General features: G+C 43.0%; 1 protein-coding gene across 3 annotated transcripts in view; it reads left to right on the top strand.

Moving 5' to 3' along the window:
• Window positions 1–19,765, top strand: part of LOC129831871 (protein Aster-B-like) — a 163,974-nt gene that overhangs the window by 25,564 nt on the left and 118,645 nt on the right. The window contains exon 1 of one of the 3 annotated variants that reach the window (XM_055895389.1): window positions 15,117–15,483. The exons of 1 other annotated variant lie outside the window; for it this stretch is intronic. The gene's annotated coding sequence lies outside the window, so the exon portion shown is untranslated. Of the gene's footprint in view, window positions 1–15,116; window positions 15,484–19,765 lie in introns of those variants that run through there. One more of the 3 variants, XM_055895406.1, reaches the window with a different exon arrangement.

Raw genomic sequence — 19,765 nt, 5'->3', positions numbered from 1 at the left:
CTTCCGGCAGGGCAGGCGGATTGGTAGGTTTTGGGTCGAGAGCCAGACCCGGCCTCACTGCGGTGGCCGAAACTATTCATCCACCGCAGGTGCCTCAATCTGGCTCTGATGCCACGGTGCCAGAACCGGCTGATAACCTAGTACGCATTGGAAAGGAGATAGGTTAGTGGCGGAGTGAGTTCTGGGCCATCTCTGCCCAGGGGAGGAAAGTCGCCCACTCCCCCGGCCGGTCCTGGCAATAGGACCGCAGAAACCTACGCACAACCTGGTTAACTCTCTCCACCTGCCCGTTACTCTCGGGGTGAAAACCCGAGGTGAGGCTGAACGAGACCCCCAGACGTTCCATAAACGCCCTCCAAACCCCGGACGTGAACTGGGGACCCCGATCAGAAACTGTATCCTCAGGCACCCCGTAGTGCCGGAAGACGTGGGTGAACAGGGCCTCCGCAGTCTGTAGGGCCATAGGGAGACCGGGCAAAGGAAGGAGACGGCAGGACTTAGAAAACCGATCCACAACGACCAGGATCGTGGTGTTTCCTTGTGATGGAGGAAGAGCCCAGTGCACGGCCGCTGTGGAACGGGTAGGGGTTGTAATTTCCCTCAGGGCAGGTGTCTAGGTGCCTTGCACTGGGCGCACATCGATCAGGAGGAAACATAAACCCTCACGTCCTTGGCCAGGGTAGACCACCAGTACTTCCCACTAAGACAGTGCACTGTCCGCCCGATGCCAGGATGACCAGAGGAGGGTGACGTGGGCCCAACAGATCAAACGGTCGCGGACAGCAGACGGAATGTACAGACGTCCAACTGGACACTGGGAGGGAGTGGGCTCTGTACGCAACGCCCGCTCGATGTCCGCCTCCACCTCCCACACCCCCGGTGCCACCAGGCAGAAGCCGGAAGTATGGGAGTGGGATCCGTGGACCTCTCCTCTGTGTCATACATCCGGGAAAGTGCGTCTGCCTTAGCATTCTGGGAACCTGGTCTGTAAGATAGGGTGAAAACAAAACGGGTGAAAAACATGGCGCACCTGGCCTGGTGAGGGTTCATTCTCCTCGCCGCCCGGATGTACTCCAGATTGCGGTGGTCAGTCCAAATGAGAAAAGGGTGTTTAGCCCCCTCAAGCCAATGCCTCCATGCCTTCAGAGCCTTGACAACAGCCAACAGCTCCTGGTCCCCCACATCATAGTTACGCTCCGCCGAGCTGAGCTTCTTCGAAAAGAAAGCACAGGGGCGGAGTTTTGGTGGCGTACCCGAGCACTGAGACAGTACAGCTCCTATCCCAGCCTTGGACGTGTCCACCTCCACTATAAATGCGAAGGAGGGATCAGGTGTAACGTCAGGTGAATGATGGGTGCAGAGTCAGGCGCAGAGAGAGCAAAAGTATTCCGGGGAAAAAACACTTTAATGTCCACAGCATGAAACAGGAACAGGTACAAAAGGGTGGCGCCAAAACACAGGCGTAAAACAACCCACAGTCCACTGTTTAAAATTAAGCTGGATAGCGAAAATCCCACAATCAAAGAATCACTCACGACGTACAACATGAATACACAAAATAAGCCCGCACAAACACTAGTGGGCGAAACTAACCTAAATAGAACCTCTCCCAAAACCCTAACAAGAAACAGGTGAAAACAATTAGACAGACATAAACGAAAAGGAAAAAGGGATCGGTGGCAGCTAGTAGACCGGCAACGACGACCGCCGAGCGCCACCCGAACGGGAAGGGGAGTCACCTTCGGTAATATTCGTGACATCAGGATGAGCCAGCACGGGAGCTGAGGTAAACAGAGCCTTCAGGTGACCAAAAGCCCTGTCCGCCCCAGCTGACCACTGCAGTCGCACCGGTCCCCCCTTCAGCAATGAAGTAATGGGAGCCGCTACTTGACCAAAGCCCCAGATAAACCTCCGATAGTAGTTGGCAAACCCTAAGAACCGCTGCACCTCCTTTACCGTGGTTGGAGTCGGCCAATTACGCATGGTTGAAATGCGGTCACTTTCCATCTCCACCCCTGACTCAGAAAGGCGGTACCCTAGGAAAGAGACTGACTGTTGAAAGAACAGAAATTTCTCATTCTTGACATACAGGTCATGCTCCAACAGTCGACCAGGCACCCTGCGCACCAGGGACACAACACTACACACTGCCCGTGCAGGTCCCTGAAAATCTCGTCCACAAGGGATTGGAAGACTGCTGGAGCATTCATCAACCCGTACGGCATGACGAGGTACTCATAGTGCCCAGAGGTGGTACTAAATGCCGTCTTCCACTCATCTCCCTCCCGGATACGCACCAGATTGTAAGCTCTCCTGAGATCCAATTTTGTGAAGAAGCGCGCCCCGTGCATTGACTCAATCACACTGGCTATGAGAGGTAGCGGGTAACTGTACCTCACAGTGATCTGATTGATACCTCGATAGTCAATACATGGGCGTAAATCTCCATCCTTCTTCTTCACGAAAAAGAAACTCGAGGAGGCAGGTGAAGTGGAAGGCCGAATGTATCCCTGCCCCAGAGATTCAGAGACATATGTTTCCATAGCCGCCGTTTCCTCCTGTGACAGAGGATACACGTGACTCCTGGGAAGTGCTGCGTCTACCAGGAGATTTATCGCACAATCCCCCCGTCGATGGGGTGGTAATTGAGTCGCCTTCTTTTTACAGAAGGCGAGAGCCAAATCGGCATATTCAGAGGGGATGTGCATGGTGGAGACCTGGTTTGGACTTTCCACCGAAGTTGCACCTATGGAAACACCTACACACCTTCCCGAGAACTTACGTGACCATCCCTTGAGAGCCCTCTGTTGCCATGAAATAGTGGGGTCATGATAGGCCAACCACGGGAAACGCAGGAGAATCAATAAGTAAGAGTTGAATTCTCTCCTCATGACCCTCCTGCGTTATCATGCATAGGGGAGCGGTGGCCTCCCTGATCAGCCCTGACCCTAATGGTTGACTGTCTAAGGCGTGCACAGGGAAGAGCATATCAACAGGAACAATAGGGATCCCTAAACTATGTGCAAATGAACGATCAATAAAGTTCCCAGTTGCGCCTGAATCTACTAGAGCCTTATGCTGGGAATGCGGGGAAAGCTCTAATGAAATTCTATGAACACAAACATGTGAGCAACAGGGAGCTCTGGGTGAGTCGGGTGTCTACTCACCTGGGATGATCCACCAGTGCCCTGACTTGTGTCATGCACAATGTAGATGTGTCACGACTTCTGCCGAAGTCGGGTCCTCTCCTTGTTCGGGCGTCACACGGCGGTCGGCGTCGCCGGTCTTCTAACCATCATCGATCCACTTTTCATTTTCTATGTGTTTTGTCTTGTTTTTCCTCACACCTGGTTTCAATTCCCTCAATTACTTGTTGTGTATTTAACCCTCTGTTCCCCCCATGTCTTTGTGTGAGATTGTTTATTGTAAGTGCTTGTGCACGTATTGACTGGTGCGCGTTGGGTTTTGTTAGGCTTGAAATGGTCTTCTACACCTCAATTTCAACTGTCTGAGTCAGTTCGAGGGCTGGGGCGCACTGCCTTCATATCATAGACCTGTAGTAGCTGAAGCTAAATAATAGCCACACCATACCAAACGTTCACAAACGTTTCTAAACTTTATTAGGGTAATATCAAACGTAAGTCCAGCCATTGTTTAAAGTGAAAATATGAGCAGAAGATCAGAAGTAAACCAGGGAAAAAATATACTACCTTCCCCTGTGCTCAGTTACAAACCACACATCCCTCCCCAATGTAAAAATTTAATTTTGACAACCCTCCCCTATTTTGGACCACCCCTCCCCCATCACATTTCGATCTGTCCCTAAGCTCATTTACTTGTGTGGCTGCCAGCCAAATAGCATTGCTCTTCTGTTGTCACTGGTGAAAATTAAGATATTTTCTTCAGAATGTGTTGGACTAATGTATTTTCTGTGAAGGAAACTTTAGTGGCACGTCCCGGATCACTATATTGAGGCTAAAAAACACTTTCAATATAAAACGTGACGCCTGTCTATACACAGCTGGACTCGCCTGCTCCCGCTGTCTCCCGTTGTGCTATTTACAAGAAAGCATGTGACTGGCTCAACTGTTCTGGGGAACTATGGTAAAATAATGTGACAGATGAAACGAAGAACACGTTCTGCTTTATCTCCTAATGTATTGCACAAGTTGACTGCAAGTATTTACTTAAAAAGTAGCTACAAGTATATTAACATTTATTGAAAAACTTCAAATAAATAGTTTTATTGCTATTGACGGTATTGAAAAAGCATCCCGTTGCTATTTCCAAGTACCCCGGTATACGGTATATACGGTATACCGCCCAAGCCTACTACACAGTGAACTGTCCAAGCAGGAGGTCAAAACAATGATCTAGAATCATATTGGACTCTGTTTTGGTTGCGGCAGCATGATTGCTGATACCTTAGAGGACATTTGCCTCTGCCTGAGACAGACCATGGTTAATCCTAAAATTAGCCATGCCATAATTACAGTTTAATCACAAAGCACTCTGTGTTTCAGCCCCACTTCCTCCACTCAGGAATTCTGATCATGGAGAAGTTGACATGTTTAGTTAGTTCTTGAAACCTATTTGAGGCACCTATCACATTGATTCAGTCTTATTTTCTATAAAAAATATTGTTGTGATCATCTCTCAGTTGCAGTAATAACACATACTTTGTCTTAGACCAGATCTAAATATACTGTGTTTTGTATTTGATCAAACTTGCCTTAAGGGAGCAGAGCACATATTTGTGTGGGGACATTGTGATTCATCCAAGCAATAAAATACGCTGGGGGCGTTCTCTGGAAAAGTGTACCAAATCATACTGTATTGTCAAAGTGATAGCTACTCTGTTGCCTTCTTCAGTAAGCATTTGCTTACATAATGCAGGTGAAACAACTTTGGCAAGCTATTGGCAATACTGTACTGTATATAAGCCACCAAATCCACCTACCTGTGGTTCCATTTAATTTCAACAAATCTTTCAGGGTGTGGCACTAGCAGGGACACTGGAGTCTAGTGTGTAAAACCTTGTAATTTATGCAGGGGAACGCAAGCTACTTCAATGGCTAATTTCTCTGAACTTGGGTGAAAAAACATCACCAAATTAATTGAGAATACATTACATAGTATGATTAAACAATACTCCAAGCCACATTTTCAAACTACTTGTCAAATATATAGATCTGATACTGTATACTGGCCGTTTGGGTGGGCTTGGTGTGGGTCATGGGGGGGGTCAGTGTGTGGCTGTTGACAATTGATTTAGGTTCCTCAAGTCTTAATCACTGTTAAGAATAGGTTTGTTCCAATACAGATGTTGGGTACTAAATGTATTGAATATTATATTTCTCCTATAACTCTAAATGGCTAATTTGGGTGCAATCAATTAGCTTAATTTCTCAGAGTTCAAATTATATTTCAACTAAATAATGTTTCAGGAATGCTAATCTTATCCATTTCTAACTACAGACATCGTTTCAGAACAATTTGAGATGGTGGGTGTCAAAAAGCTCTTTCATCTGTTTTTTGAGGTGGAATGACTCTGTGTTTAATGGTCTTAGCTGACAGTATACCCCTCCCCACCAATCTCATAACAGCTCCACTCACCTCCAGGGGTATTTTTAGCTCTTACCTAAATCTGTCCCTCCCTCTTCCACTCCACTTCTCTCTCTCTCTCCTTCCTCTCTCCCACTGTTATCCCCTTAAAGCGTGGAGATGTGGTTGGTGATGAGCTTCCTCCGAGAGGCTGCATCATATTTAGCCCCTCCCCACTTTTTCTTCTGTTATGCATTATGATTCAAGTCTCAAAATAGAACATCTCTGGAGCATCCACTTAAAAATACATCACACACGTCATATACACACGTACACACACGTATACACATTTGACTCCATTTTACACATGAAAATGAATGGACATACAAATACCCAGGGCCTTAAATACTTCAACTGTGTGTGTGTATATATATATATACAGTTGAAGTCGGAAGTTTACATACACCTTAGCCAAATACATTTAAACTCCGTTTTTTTGCAATTCCTGACATTTAATCATAGTAAAAATTCCCTGTCTTAGGTCAGTTAGGATCAACACTTTATTTTAAAAATGTGAAATGTCAGAATAATAGTAGAGAGAATGATTTATTTCAGCTTTTATTTCTTTCCTCACATTCCAAGTGGGTGTGAAGTTTACATACACTCAATTAGTATTTGGTAGCATTGTCTTTAAATTGTATCACTTGGGTCAAACGTTTTGAGTAGCCTTCCACAAGCTTACCACAATAAGTTGGGTGAATTTTGGGCCATTTCTCCTGACAGAGCTGGTGTAACTGGGTCAGGGTTTTAGGCCTCCTTGTTCACACACGCTTTTTCAGTTCTACCCAAAACATTTCTATAGGATTGAGGTCAGGGCTTTGTGAAGGCCATGCCAATACCTTGACTTTGTTGTCCTTAAGCCATTTTGCCACAACTTTGGAAGTATGCTTGGGGTCGTTATCCATTTGGAAGACCAATTTGCGACCAAGCTTTAACTTCCTGACTGATGTCTTGAGATGTTGCTTCAATATATCTCCATAATTTTCCACCCTCATGATGCCATCTATTTTGTGAAGTGCACCAGTCCCTCCTGCAGCAAAGCACCCCGACAACATGATGCTGCCACCCCCATGCTTCACGGTTGGGATGGTGTTCTTCGGCTTGCAATCCTCCCCCTTTTTCCTCCAAACATAATGATGGTCATTATGGCCAAACAGTTCTATTTTTGTTTCATCAGACCAGAGGACATTTCTCCAAAAAGTATGATCTTTGTCCCCATGTGCAGTTGCAAACCATAGTCTGCCTTTTTTATGGCGTTCTTTTGAGCAGTCGCTTCTTTCTTGCTAAGCGGCCTTTCAGATTATGTCCATATAGGACTCGTTTAACTGTGTATATAGATACTTTTGTACCTGTTTCCTCCAGCATCTTCACAATGTCCTTTGCTGTTGTTCTGGGATTGATTTGCACTTTTTGCACCAAAGTACGTTCATCTCTAGGAGACAGAACGAGCATCCTTCCTGAGAGGTATGACGGCTGCGTGGTCCCATGGTGTTTATACTTGCGTACTATTGTTTGTACAGATGAACGTGGCACCTTCAGGCGTTTGGAAATTGCTCCCAAGGATGAACCATACTTGTGGAGGTCTTGGCTTATTTATTTTTATTTTCCCATGATGTCAAGCAAAGAGGCACTGAGTTTGAAGGTAGGCCTTGAAATACATCCACAGGTACACCTCCAATTGACTCAAATGATGTCAATTAGCCTATCAGAAGCTTCTAAAGCCATGACATAATTTTCTGGAATTTTCCAAGATGTTTAAAGGCACAGTCAACTTAGTATATGTAAACTTCTTACCCAGTGGAATTGTGATACAGCGAATTATAAGTGAAATAATCTGTCTGTAAACAATTGTTGGAAAAATGACTTGTCATGCACAAAGTAGATGTCCTAACCGACTTGCCAAAACTATAGTTTGTTAACAAGAAATTTGTGGAGTGGTTGAAAAACGATTTTAATGACTCCAACCTAAGTGTATGTAAACTTCCGACTTCAACTGTATATACATACATATATATATATATGTAACGGATGTGAAATGGTTAGCGGGTATGCGCTAATAGCGTTTCAATCAGTTACGTCACTTGCTCTGAAACCTAGAAGTAGTGTTTCCCCTTGCTCTGCAAGGGCCACGGCCTTTGTGGAGCGATGGGTAACGATGCTTCATTGGGCGACCGTTGTTGATGTGTGCAGAGGGTCCCTGGTTCGCGCGAGGGGACGTACTAAAGTTATACTGTTACATATTGAGTATTGAGGAGTATTTCTCTCTGTAATAAAGCCCTTTTGTGGTGAAATACTAGTTCTGAATGGCTGGTTCTGGCCCACCCATGGCTGAGCCGCTGCCAAGTCATGAGAAAATCATAGATTATGGCCTACTGAATTTATATAAATTAACTGATTTCCTTGTATGGAATATAACTCAGCAAAATGTTTCAAATTGTTGCATGTTGCGTTAATATTTTTGTTCAGAGTGTGTGTGTGTGTTTGTGTGTGTGTGTGTGTGTGTGTGTGTGTGTGTGTGTGTGTGTGTGTGTGTGTGTGTGTGTGTGTGTGTGTGTGTGTGTGTGTGTGTGTGTGTGTGTGTGTGTATAAACTCAGCAAAAAAAGAAACTGTCAACTGCGTTTACTTTCAGCAAACTTAACATGTGTAAATATTTGTATGAACATAACAAGATTCAACAACTGAGACATAAACTGAACAAGTTCCACAGACATGTGACTAACAGAAATGGGATAATGTGTCCCTGAACAAAGGGGGGGTTCAAAATCAAAAGTAACAGTCAGTATCTGGTGTGGCCACCAGCTGCATTATGTACTGCAGTGCATCTCTTCTTCATGGACTGCACCAGATTTGCCAGATCTTGCTGTGAGATGTTACCCCACTCTTCCACCAAGGCACCTGCAAGTCCCTGGACATTTCTGGGGGGAATGGCCCTGGCCCTAGCCCTCACCCTCCGATCCAACAGGTCCCAGACGTGCTCAATGGGATTGAGATCCGGGCTCTTCGCTGGCCATGGCAGAACACTGACATTGCTGTCTGAACGAACACTGACATTCCTGTCAGAACGAGCAGTATGGCTGGTGGTATTGTCATGCTGGAGGGTCATGTCAGGATGAGCACCACATGAGGGAGGACGATGTCTTTCCTGTAACGCACAGCGTTGAGATTGCCTGCAATGACAACAAGCTCAATCCGATGATGCTGTGACACACCGCCCCAGACCATGACGGACCCTTCACCTCCAAATCGACTCGCTCCAGAGTACAGGCCTCGGTGTAACACTCATTCCTTCAACGATAAACGCGAATCCGACAATCACCCCATGTGAGACAAAACCGTGACTCATCAGTGAAGAGCACTTTTGCCAGTCATGTCTGGTCCAGCAACGTTGGGTTTGTGGGCATAGGCAACGTTGGTGACAGTGATTTCTGGTGAGGGCCTGCCTTACAACAGACCTACAAGCCCTCAGTCCAGCCTCTCTCAGCCTATTATGGACAGTCTGTGCACTAATGGAGGGATTGTGCGTTCCTGGTGTCACTCGGTCAGTTCTTGTTACCTTCCTGTACCTGTCCCGAAGGTGTGATGTTCGGAAGTACCGATCCAGTGCAGGTGTTGTTACACGTGGTCTGCCACTACAAGGACGATCATCTGTCCATCCTGTCTCCCTGTAGCCCTGTCTTAAGCGTCTCACAGTAGGGACCTTGCTATTTATTGCCCTGGCCACATCTGCAGTCCTAATGCCTCAATGCAGCATGCCTAAGGCACATTCACGCCTATGAGCAGGGACCATGGACGTCTTTCTTTTGGTGTTTTTCAGAGTCAGTAGAAAGGCCTCTTTAGTGTCCAAACTTTTCATAACTGTGACCTTAATTGCCTACCGTCTGTAAGCTGTTAGTGTCTTAATGACTGTTCCACAGGTGCATGTTCATTAATTGTTTATGGTTCATTGAACAAGCATGGGAAACAGTGTTTAAACACTTTACAATGTAGATCTGTGAAGTTATTTGGATTTTACAAATTATCTTTGAAAGACAGGGTCCTGAAAAAGGGATGTTTCTTTTTTTGCTGAGTTTATATATGTACAGTACCAGTCAAAAGTCTTGTCACGGCCGTTGAAAGAAGTGGACCAAGGTGCAGCGTGGTGAGCGTACATTTCTCTTTTTATTTAAAATGTCGCCAACAAACGAAAAACAACCGTGCCGCTTACAGGACAAAGTGCCACTAACAAAGATAACTACCCACACTGAAAGGAGGGGAAAAGGGCTACCTAAGTATGATTCCCAATCAGAGACAACGATAGACAGTTGTCCCTGATTGAGAACCATACCCAGCCAAAACATATAAATAAAGAAACATAGAATGCCCACCCCAAATCACACCCTGACCAAACCAGCTAGAGACATAAAAAGGCTCTCTAAGGTCAGGGCGTGACAAGTCTGGACACACCTATTCATTCAAAGGTGTTTCTTTATTTTTATAATTTTTTACATTGTAGAGTAATGGTGAAGACATCACAACTATGAAATAACACATATAAAATCATATAGTAACCCAAAAAGTTTTAAACAAAAAAAAAAAAATAATAATAATATTTGAGATTCTTCAAAGTAGCCAACCTTTGCCTTGATGACAGCTTTGCACACACTTGACATTATCTCAACCAGCTTCATGAGGTAGTCACCTGGAATGCATTTCAATTAACTTCTTACGGCTGAGATCCCGTTAACGGGATTGACTTGACAACAGCCAGTGAAAGTGCAGGGCGCCAAATTCAAACAACAGAAATCTCATAATTAAAATTCCTCAAATATACAAGTATTTTACACCATTTTAAAGATAAACTTGTTGTTAATCCCACCACAGTGTCCAATTTCAAAAATGCTTTACGATGAAAGCACACCATCTGATTATGTTAGGTCAGTACCTAGTCACAGAAAAACACAGACATTTTTTCCAGTCAAAGAGAGGAGTCACAAAAAGCAGAAATTGAGATAAAATTAATTACTAACCTTTGATCTTCATCAGATGACACTCATAGGACTTAATTTTACACAATACATGTATGTTTTGTTCGATAAAGTTCATATTTATATCCAAAAATCTTAGTTTACTTTGGTGCATTATGTTCAGTAATGTTTTGCCTCCAAAACATCCGGTGATTTTGCAGAGAGCCACATCAATTTACAGAAATACTCATAATAGACATTGAGAAAAGATACAAGTGTTTTACATGGAACTTTAGATAAACTTCACATTAATGCAATCGCTGTGTCAGATTTCAAAAAAACTTTACGGAAAAAGCACACCATGCAATAATCTGAGTACGGCGCTCAGACACAAAAACAAGCCATACAGGTACCCGCCATGTTGTGGAGTCAACAGAAGTCAGAAATGGCATTATAAATATTCACTTACCTTTGATGATCTTCATCAGAATGCACTCCCAGGAATCCCCGATCCACAATAAATGTTTGTTTTGTTCGATAAAGTCCATAATTATGTACAAATACCTCCTTTTTCTTTGCGTGTTTAGTACACAAATCCAAACTCAGGAGGCGCGGGTAAGTCCAGGCGAAAGTTCAGACGAAAAGTCATATTACAGTTCGTAGAAACATGTCAAACGAAGTATTGAATCAATCTTTAGGATGTTTTTATCATAAATCTTCAATAATGTTTCAACCGGAGAATTCCTTTGTCTGTAGAAATGCAAATGGAATGCAGCTAACTCTCACTGGAGCGTGCGAGACTGAGCTCGTGGAACTCTGCCAGACCCCTGACTCAAACAGCTCTCATTCCCCCCTCCTTCATAGTAGAAGCATTAAACAAGGTTCTAAAGACTGTTGACATCTAGTGGAAGCCTTAGGAAGTGAAATATGACCCCATAGACACTGTATATTCGATAGTCAATGACTTGAAAAACTACAAACCTCAGATTTCCCACTTCCTGGTTGGATTTTTTCTCAGGTTTTTGCCTTCCATATGCGTTCTGTTATACTCACAGACATCATTCAAACAGTTTTAGAAACTTCAGACTGTTTCTATCCAAATCTACTGTTATATTATATGCATATCATAGCTTCTGGGCCTGAGTAGCAGGCAGTTTACTCTGGGCACCTTATTCATCCAGTTGAAAGTCCGTGTTGCCCAGCAACAGCCCCAAAACATCACTGCTCTAGAGGAGATCTGCATGGAGGAATGGGACAAAATACCAGGAACAGTGTGTGAAAACCTTGTGAAGACTTACAGAAAACGTTTGACCTCTGTCATTGCCAACAAAGGGTATATAACAAAGTATTGCGATAAACTTTTGTTATTGACCAAATACTTATTTTCCACCATAATTTGCAAATAAATTCATTAAAAATCCTACAGTGTGATTTTCTGGATTTTTTTTATCATTTTGTCTGTCATAGTTGAAGTGTACCTATGATGAAAATTACAGGCCTCTCTCATCTTTTTAAGTGGGAGAACTTGCACAATTGGTGGCTGACTAAATACTTTTTTGCCCCACTGTAGTCCTATTTGGTAAAATACCAAGCTCAAATAAGGAAATAGAAAGAACAGTCCATCATTACTTGAAGACATGAAGGTCAGTCAATGTGGAAAATGTCAAGAACTTTTCAAGTTTCTTCAAGTGCAGTCGCCAAAACCATCAAGCATTATGATGAAACTGGCTCTCATGAGGACCGCCACAGGAAAGGAATAGCCAGAGTTACCTCTGCTGCAGAGGATAAGTTCCTTAGAGTTACCAGCCTCAGATCGCAGCCCAAATAAATGCTTCACAGAGTTCAAGTAACAGACACATCTCAACATCAACTGTTCAGAGGAGACTGCGTGAATCAGGCCTTCATGGTCAAATTGCTAGAGAGAGAGAGAGAGAGAGAGGAGAGAGAGAGAGAGGAGGAGAGAGAGAGAGAGAGAGAGGAGAGAGAGAGGAGAGAGAGAGAGAGAGAGGAGAGAGAGATGAGAGAGAGAGAGAGTGAGAGAGAGAAGAGAGAGAGAGAGAGAGAGAGAGAGAGAGAGAGAGAGAGAGTGAGAGTGAGAGAGAGAGAGAGAGAGAGGAGAGAGAGACGATGAGAGAGAGATGAGAGAGACGAGAGAGAGAGAGAGAGGAGAGAGAGAGAGAGAGAGAGGAGAGGAGAGGAGAGAGAGAGAGAGAGAGAGAGAGAGAGAGAGAGGAAGAGAGAGAGAGAGAGAGAGAGAGAGAGAGAGATGAGAGAGAGAGAGAGAGAGAGAGAGAGAGAGAGAGAGAGAGAGAGAGAGAGAGAGAGAGAGAGAGAGAGAGAGAACCAAAGGCAATTTTAAAACCATCGCACAACTCCTGCCATGTCTACAGACATCCCACAAACAAATTCAGACCCACAGAGAATGAGTGCACAACTAATAAATAGTTGTTTATAGATTCCTGCAATGCATGCAGAGGAGACAGAGAGAGGAAGCAAGCTGAGAAGGGGGTTAGTAAAGTGGTTCTCAAACTTGGGGTAGGGGCCCACATGGGGTCCTCTGAGAAAATCTGTACTAATCTTTGCAAACAAGTTAGGAACTTAAGAAAATAAGATCTTTCAATATGAACATCTCCACATGGCCTGTCTTCCCTATAGGCCTAGGCATATATTAAAATGCAATCAAAATGTTCTAAAAATCTCATATGATTTTGTTTATATCGTCGGTTGTTCGTTTTATCTCAATCGCCCACTAGAGTTTATAGTTTACCAGTGCTTGACTTGGGCAGGAGCTTACAGGAGCTGAATCCCGGCATCTCAATCAATGTTCTAGGACCAAGAGGCATGGAGAGGCAGCCTTGAGTTATTATGCCCCCATCCTCTGGAATAGCCTGCCACAGAACCTGAGGGGGGCCAAAACTGTAGACATTTTTAAAATAGATCTTAAAACAGACCTTTTTAGCTTTGCTTTTCCTTAAAGTGATTTTTAGTCATACAATTGTTTTTGTTATTCTTTAGTTTTTTATCCTCTTATGTTTTTTGTGTAGTAAATATTTCAGTTTTTATTCTCATTGATTTTTGGTGTTTTTTTAATGAAGCACATTGCATTGCATTCCATGTCTGAAATGTGCTGTATAAATTAAGCTTGATTTCATTTCATTACTGCTTGAGCTTATAGAATATTAGCTCAAAATATTGAGCTCAAAAGTGCCGGCACCTATTTCAGTCCAAGTAAAGCACTGTAGTTTAACCATTACCCACCTTTATTACCACTACATTTTTCTATATTTATTTGTTAACCTTTATTTAACTACGCAAGTCAGTTAAGAACAAATTATTATTTACAATGACGGCCTACCCCGGCCAAACCCTTACGACACTGGGCCAATTGTACATCACTGATATTAATAGAGAATTGTGAGTAATATTCAAATAATTAATGTGAATGTGATAATACGATCATCTGTGTGCTCCACTGATGTCAGTTTGTGTGGAGCTTGATTACTAATACCTAGGAATGCAAATGTGAACGCTATGCAATTTGAGAAAAGACATATCTATGTAAAGAGTTGATGATTTTAAGCAATTCGTCATTAAAACTGCCTGAACAGTCGCTGATACTATGTGTCAGTGTGAATAATTGATCATAATTCCCCCTTTCAGAGGTATAAGAATACAATTGTATAGCTAATAGGCTATGTGTTTGTAGATCGACTGAGGTGAATGAACCTACAGCAGCCACAGCGATATTGGCCGCTGAGGTTATTTTTGCTTGTTTTGGGTGTTCTCCAAATAGCATTTGAACGTTGTTTAATTGTATAGAAATGCAGTAAATGAGCTTCAACTATCAAAACATTTCCTGGCCGGAGAGGGGACACCCCCCTGCCTCCCTTCTGGACTTCACTCAAACTCAGACCCCGTTTATGGCCCTGCAAATAGCCATGACTCCTTCTGGGTAGGTTATTTTATTCATTACATCCACTATTAAGTCACAGCCTGTGTTTCCCTTATTACCAGATCTCATTCAGTGTTAATAGCATTGTTAGGGGTTTTGCCCAGGTTGTCATATATTCAGGTGCTTAAATCATCTTCTAGAATAGGTGAGCCATGAAATTATGAAACACATTTCAGACATGAAAATGTACCATGAAGCACAGAAAGAGGATTCAAATGTATTTAGTGCTTATTAATGTTTTAATGGTGCTTTAGTGTTTATTTAGTGGTCTACTGTGTATATGTCCCAAAAAACTCCAAAGATTTAAGTTGTGTTTTTGGCATGGTTAAAGATAAAGTATGTTCACTTAGAGAGATGTGTAGAAAGACAGAAGTCCATACGCTTCACTATGTACTGACGGGTTAACTACACACAACAGAAGGCTGTGTGTGTGTGTGTGTGTGTGTGTGTGTGTGTGTGTGTGTGTGTGTGTGTGTGTGTGTGTGTGTGTGTGTGTGTGTGTGTGTGTGTGTGTGTGTGTGTGTGTGTGTGTGTGTGTGTGTGTGTGTGTGTGTGTGTGTGTGTGTGTGTGTGTGTGTATGTGTGTGTGTGTGCATTTCTGTGTGGAGGAGAAAGAACACCAGTGAGTGGGAGCAGTAGAGAGAACAGAGTAGGGGAGTGAGAGAGAGAGCAAAGTAGGAGAGCAAAGGAGAAAGAGACGGAGGGACATCTTAACACGTTGCCGGGGCATGCAGGTATATGTCACAATTCCCAGCAAAGGTTGTCTTGTGTGAATTTAAATGGGCTCCAGACAGAGGATTCCCTTCACTTGGAGTGGAGCTGCTCTCTGCTCTAGGGTAGTGGAACGAGAGGAAAGCACAGCTAGAGAGGAGAGCAAAGGAGTGAATTGGTCCCACTTCCCATGCACCCCAACTGCTTGACAGATGGCATGGCAAAGTGATCCTTGGTTCTAACCCAGCTACTGCCCTTTTATGCTCTGTGAGGTAATGTATGTTTCCTACCTTGCTTTAGCAAAGCTCATGTCTACTGTACACATACATGTATTGTACATTCTGTACTGTAATGCTTTGAATATGCTTGCGTGATTGGATGTGAATGGAACTACTCTATTATGTGTTTAAAATGAATCAGCACAAGTTCAGTGTCAGGTCACTATGTCATCATACTACAGGCTAGTGGTAGTTTATCATCACTTCATCGGTGTGTTATCAGTCAGCTTTGAGGGATTTGCTGCTGGTTCATTGCACTCTTCAGTTAATTGTCTCATGTGGGAGGAAGATGGCTGTTCTGCCACTAACCTTAGATTGCATCAACTATGTGATGAAGCGTAGTGAAAGGAAGTTTAGCTGAAGGGCGACTGAGGAGAGCACCCTACGGTGAACACTTTCCTCTAGAGTCTGCATTCATCTGCACCTTTTATCAGCCGTCTGTTGTCGAGCAAAAAAGGATGCTGCTGGTCGCCACTGCCTGAAGCAGCACACACCTACTGTAGAAAAAATACCTTGTCCCTGCACCTCGCCTTCTCATGTTTATCACTCCTTGAGCAATATTAGCCAGTACTGTGTAAGAATATAATGATTTTTACCACAAGAGAGAGGCTATAGGAACAAGTCTGGGAAGGTTGTGTACATGGAACATCCTGTGCAGTAGGTAGGGGAGAGATGGGGAATGTTAGATGATGAGATGGATAATTACCATGTAGTTGCACATTTTGGGTCTGGTTGAGTTCTAATACTGTTCAAATCAATGGAAAATACACAAAATCACAAACTTAGCTCCGGATTTGCAAAGAGCCTGAGGTTGAATTGGAAACAATGGTAGCTATTGGGTGAACAAATGACCCATTCATTGTATAGAATAGATACTGCTAATATCAGAAAGATCTCAATGGTTCTGACACATTTTGACAAACATCTTTTCTGGTGAAAAATGTTATGTTAAACATAGCAGATCTCCAACTTAATACTTGGATCAGTTTTCGTCAAAATATCAGTCATAACAACAAGAGCAGGAATAATCTCACAGGTTATTAAACAGAAGTGTGACTGAAGCAAAAGGATTACTTGAAATGAGGCGTAAAGTGGAAAAATTACTAAGAGAATAATTACCTCTTGATTTAGGGCTGGATTTCTTAAACAAACCTGCCTTACATGTCTAGACGTTATTTTGCTCTGCTTAGAAGTCTGCTGGAAACATTGAAATCTTGTGTTGCATTAGAAGAATTTATCGTTCTCTCCTCTCTCTCTCTCTGTGTCAGGACGTCTGAGTTGCCTGTTTAGATTTCTTATGTGATCCTTCATGACCCTGTGAACAATTGTCAGGGAAAAGTCCATAAAATAGAGCTTTTTTTTTCTCATCGCCTCTAATAATTCTCAGATGCATTTGAAGGGCACAGACAACATTTGGCTGAATTCATGTGGCGTCATAAATGACATATGATGGCTTTACATCGCTGTTATGCATTAGCACTTAAATCAAGACAAATACCATACATCTCAGTCATATTACTTTGAAGTTCACATTATTCATTTTGACATGAGTGCAAAAGCATGACCAACTCCTTCATGCAGACTTGAGTGCCAGCCGCCCGTTATGCATATGGGAAATACACTCAAACATGCAGACAGTGCAAATTCAATGCATAGACTTTACAACCTGGATCTCTGATGAGTTTGATCTCTTTTTTCCCCTTTTTGTTTGATGGTTGATTATATTTGTTCTATTTTAGGTTCTCATTCAATTCCACTGAATGATTATTCATGGTAAACATCCTCCTCCTGCATTCCTCTGGGTCACTCTCCATTCATCTAGACCCCATTGAAATTCCCATTATTAACTATAGATTTGACCTAGATAGTTTGTGTGTATGTTTTGATATGTAGGCTACGTGTGGCTTTTTTAATCATTTTTTTATTTGACGTAGTTCTGTTCTTGAGCTGTTCTTGTCGATACATTTTTTTTGTATTATGTCATGTTTCATGGTTTATGTGGACCCGAGGAAGAGTAGCTGCTACTTTTGCAACAGCTAATGGGGAACCAAATAAAGTAAATATAAAATATTAATTAAAGACATGCCTTCCCCTGCTAGGCGCCAATTCACCCAGCCAGGTTGACAAAGTATGTGAGTTGTTAATCCTACGGGGGTCTAAGCAGTGGAGGAAAACCTGCAGTGGTCCATGTTTTCACCCATGTCCAGCTTAATGGGCAGATCTGGGATATTGAGCTCTGACTCTTCGTAATGAATTGTAAAAGGAGAGGAAAGCAGATGTTGTTGCATTTTACTAGCAGACTTTGACCTTTCGCAGTGGATAGAATATTGATTATTGTGATTCGCATCTCATTGAAAACCTAGAGCGAGGCTGAATCTTCCAGAGAATAGCAAGGTCTATCTTGTTAAATGTCACACATTGTATAACCTGTAGAGGATCTGTTTTTTGGCTATTTTTATTCATTGTAGAATCGTATTTCTTCCTTACCTTTCCTTACCTTTAGGTTTTATCTTATTTTAAAGATAAACAGACATAAGAAATATAACCATAAAGATAAGCAAGATATGAGTAAGCATCAGTAAACAGGATCCCCTGTGTAAATTGGAATAATTCACAAATACTTGAAGACCCAACCCATGACAATATTCACTGCAACCATGGTGTGAGTCTGTTAATGAATTGACAATTCAGGTTCTCACTGCCAAGTGGAAAATGTCATAAGGCACCAAATTAACCATGGATAAGGTTAACAATTACTGGAATTTCCTGAATATGTTAAATGATGCCATGTACTGTACAGTCGTGGCCAAAAGTTTTGAGAATGACACAAATATTAATTTTCACAAAGTCTGCCGCCTCAGTGTGTTTAGATATTTTTGTCAGATGTTACTATGGAATACTTTTATTGACAATTACATGAAGTTGATTCAAAGAGTCAATATTTGCAGTGTTGACCCTTCTTTTTCAAGACCTCTGCAATCCGCCTTGGCACGCTGTCAATTAACTTCTGGGCCACATCCTGACTGATGGCAGCCCATTCTTGCATAATCAATGCTTGGAGTTTGTCAGAAATTGTGGGTTTTTGTTTGTCCTCCCACCTCTTGAGGATTGACCACAAGTTCTCAATGGGATTAAGGTCTGCGGAGTTTCCAGGCCATGGACCCAAAATATCGATGTTTTGTTCCCTGAGCCACTTAGTTATCACTTTTGCCTTATGGCAAGGTGCTCCATCATGCTGGAAAAGGCATTGTTCATCGCCAAACTGTTCCTGGATGGTTGGGAGAAGTTGGTACCATTCTTTATTCATGGCTGTGTTCTTCGGCAAAATTGTGGGTGAGCCCACTCCCTTGGCTGAGAAGCAACCTCACACATGAATGGTTTCAGGATGCTTTACTGTTGGCATGACACAGGACTGATGGTAGCTGTAGTATCCTTAAAGGCTTCTTAGAGTTACGACTCATGAGACTTAAGTACGGTTTAGTATTTAATTGTAACTTAGAATTACATCCTCCAATGCACCTGGCTTAAGCTAACTGAAGCTTTCTTAATCATAGTTAAATAGGCAAACATAGGAAATAGCTACGGATAGCGGGAAGCAAACCCCCGTCTTGAGTCAATACTGCCATCTATTGGTAAACATAAATATACCAGGTTACTACAGTAGCGCTCACCCTGTCTTCTCCGGACAAGCGCTTTTCCGGATGCCCCAAACAATTGGAAAGGGGATTTGTCAGAGAAAATGACTTTACCCCAGTCCTCAGTAGTCCAATCCCTGTACCTTTTGCAGAATATCAGTCTGTCCCTGATGTTTTTCCTGGAGAGAAGTGGCTTCTTTGCTGCCCTTCTTGACAACAGGCCATCCTCCAAAAGTCTTTACCTCACTGTGCATGCAGATGCACTCACATCTGCCTGCTGCCATTCCTGAGCAAGCGCTGTACTGGTGGTGCCCCGATCCCGCAGCTGAATCAACTTTAGGAGATGGTCCTGGCGCTTGCTGGACTTTCTTGGGCGCCCTGAAGCCTTCTTCACAACAATTGAACCGCTCTCCTTGAAGTTCTTGATGATCCGATAAATGGTTGATTTATGTGCAATCTTACTGGCAGCAATATCCTTGCCTGTGAAGCCCTTTTTGTGCAAAGCAATGATGACGGCACGTGTTTCCTTGCAGGTAACCATGGTTGACAGAGGAAGAACAATGATTCCAAGCACCACCCTCCTTTTGAAGCTTCCAGTCTGGTATTCGAACTCAATCAGCATTACAGAGTGAACTCCAGCC

This window comes from Salvelinus fontinalis, chromosome 33 (assembly GCF_029448725.1).
Source record: "Salvelinus fontinalis isolate EN_2023a chromosome 33, ASM2944872v1, whole genome shotgun sequence".
In the NCBI taxonomy this organism is placed as follows: domain Eukaryota; kingdom Metazoa; phylum Chordata; class Actinopteri; order Salmoniformes; family Salmonidae; genus Salvelinus; species Salvelinus fontinalis.
Note: the sequence above shows the minus strand (reverse complement) of the source record. Positions and strands in the feature narration are given on the sequence as shown.